We start from the raw sequence: 2,724 nt of genomic DNA on the forward strand, positions 1-2,724 counted from the left end.
TTTTGAGAAATGTATAAAACTTCTTAAGGTAAAGGAACATAAACAAAATTTTAAAACCTATTTTTAATGCAATAACACTTTGTATTTCTACATATACTTTTACAAAAGGACATTTAAGTTTGGAAAGCCATGGAGAGTTATGCAACCCTAATTTTCCAAAGCAAAGGTAGGCAAGTTAAATTATTGAACAGGAGCTAACAGAGCTTCTAATTAGCGAAGGGGGAAAGCAAAGCCACTAGAAATTGGTTAGGTAATCAGTACTCCAGCTTTCCATTTCCAGGGAAAGCGGGCTTAGAAGATACACGAAATGTCTTAATTTATGACCTAAAGAATCTTGCCTGATATCAGAAGGAAGACTTGAAAGGCTCATGATTTCTAAGTAAGGGAGATGCGGAAGTTAACAGCCATGTACCCCAAATCTTGGCAACTACTTCTATTACTTGCTTCCTATCTTTGCACATGTGGACTATATTCAAGATGGTCTTGCCCTCACATCCTTCGAAATGTAATTTTCCCTCCACTTTATCCCCTTGTTACTCACCATTTAAGTGGTTGCATGTGTTTTGGTCAAGACCAGAGAGGGCAGACAGAGAGATGATTCTCCTATCTTGCTTGGCTGCCTTAAAAATTTACCTTCCCGATGATAGGAATTAAAATTTAAGATGATGTTTAACAGTCATGTTAATTGTGTTTTTCCACTCTCGTGTTTTAAATGAGAGTGTCGGTCTGAAATAAGAGGATTTGGAACAGCTATGTTTCTCTGCTTTCTTAGAAGGATACACATGAACAATCGATACACAGTAATGAAGTGGAGCACTTGAGTCATGGATTTTTTCAGATTCAAATTTCACTGGGAGTAAAGGCAACAAGAGGAGTTTCCTATCTAAGCGTGTCTATAAAACAGACATGGTGGCCTATAACATAGCAATCTTTCTAAAGTCCCACGGGCCAAGGCTCTGGCTTGTTTTCAAGGAATTGCTCTTCAGGTTCATTCTAGAGATATGTATCTGTGTCGTTCAGTTGACCTTCACTGAAAGTTAGGCCTCTTTCCAAGTCTGATTCTTTCCATTTTTGTAACTATAAGATCTTACAGTTTTATCCAATATCATGATCCTAAAGAGTATCTGGAAAAGTTACATGTCTTTTTGTTTATTTGTTTGTTTTTATTTTTGTTTTCATATTAACCCCAGAAGGAAGATGTCTAAATGCTTTCCAATAAAGAAATGATTCACCTTTAGGTGAAATGTTGCTTAGTGCCTAAAAATCAGTAGCCTCTTATGCCCATGGTTTGATGTTTTAAGCAACATTGATTACAAATTGTCCTTTATGCCGAATACTGTTCTTTTTCTTTTGATCTCCCCCAAAATAAATTGAAAAATATAATCATGGCCTCCAAAATTAAATGTAATTCAACAGCAGAAAAGATAATTCTAATTCTTTTTTTTCTTTAGCTTGATTCAGAATATAAATTGGAAGGGGCTTAAGGCCTCTATTTCAATTTGTCTTACTTATTTTCAGTTCGACTTGAAAGAAATGTGTTGTTTTTCATTTATATTTAAGGTCAGATGAAAGATAAGTTAGGATCTATTGCACTGGCAACAACTAATAAAATATTTCACTGCAATCTGGAGAATACCCAGTGCCTGATCAAAAACAGTGTGAAGCAGTGTCTTTCAGAGGTTACCATTTGCCATGACCTATATGCCCAACAGAAGAAAATAACAATACTGTTTACCTGCACAGCTAAAGTTCATGTGACGGGAGATAATAGAATGATGTAACAGTTTAGGAATTCTTTTAGCTGGGCTGCCTGGTATATTGGAGAATTGTAACATTTTAATGAATAATATTCATTAAAGGAATATTTATTTTTTTAAATATACACATATATATTATTGATTTCAGAGAGAGGAAGGGAGAGGGAGAGGGAGAGAGAGACAGAAACATCAATGATGAGAGACAGTCTTTGATCTGCTTCTCGCACGCCCCCTGCAGGGGATCGAGCCCACAACCCGGGCATGTGCCCTGACCAGGACTCGAACCTTGATCTCCTGCATGCTCAACCACTGAGCCACACTGGCTAAGCCATTAAAGGAATATTTATGTTAAAACTCAAAATGCTTTTACTCCTAAAAGGACAAATACAGGTCTTTTTTTTTTTTTTTTTATCAACATTATAGATAAAAATATTTTTAGACCCAAATGGTCTAAAATGAGTGAGGCAAAATCAATGGCTAAATGCCTTTTACCCAATACTCTTTTGAAAAAATATATATATTTTATTTTTTTATTTATGTTAGTAGTGGAATAATCTACCCTTTTTACTCACAAAGGGTAAACAGCTACTATATTTCTCTAGGACATTTGCAAAGAGTTTTCTTCACCTTATGGAGAAACTGAATAAAAGTAAATGTCCACTCTACCCAGTACTCTTGGTATTACTCTTAACATATTATTATTTAATAAATAAATCCAATTAATTTTTTTCAGAAAAATGTTAACCTTTAAAATTACATTTAACATATAATTTACATGCAAAAAATTCAGCCATTTTAATTGTACAAATTTGATGTATATTAATGGTATAATTCCCAGCACAGTTATGATAAAGAATACTTTCATTGTCCCCAAAAGTTCCCTGGTGCTCTTTTGTGTTAATTACACCTCTCATTCTTTATCCCTGACAACCACTTCTCTGCTTCCTAGCCCAAGGCTCAGACTTGG

At 34.8% G+C, this 2,724-nt stretch overlaps 1 non-coding gene across 1 annotated transcript; it reads right to left on the reverse strand.

Moving 5' to 3' along the window:
• Positions 1-2,291: 2,291 nt before the first annotated feature.
• Positions 2,292-2,417, reverse strand: LOC148093406 (small Cajal body-specific RNA 24). Its single transcript, XR_015714457.1, has one exon.
• Between the last annotated feature and the right edge of the window lie 307 nt (positions 2,418-2,724).

This window comes from Miniopterus natalensis, chromosome 4 (genome assembly GCF_054644295.1).
Source record: "Miniopterus natalensis isolate mMinNat1 chromosome 4, mMinNat1.hap1, whole genome shotgun sequence".
In the NCBI taxonomy this organism is placed as follows: domain Eukaryota; kingdom Metazoa; phylum Chordata; class Mammalia; order Chiroptera; family Miniopteridae; genus Miniopterus; species Miniopterus natalensis.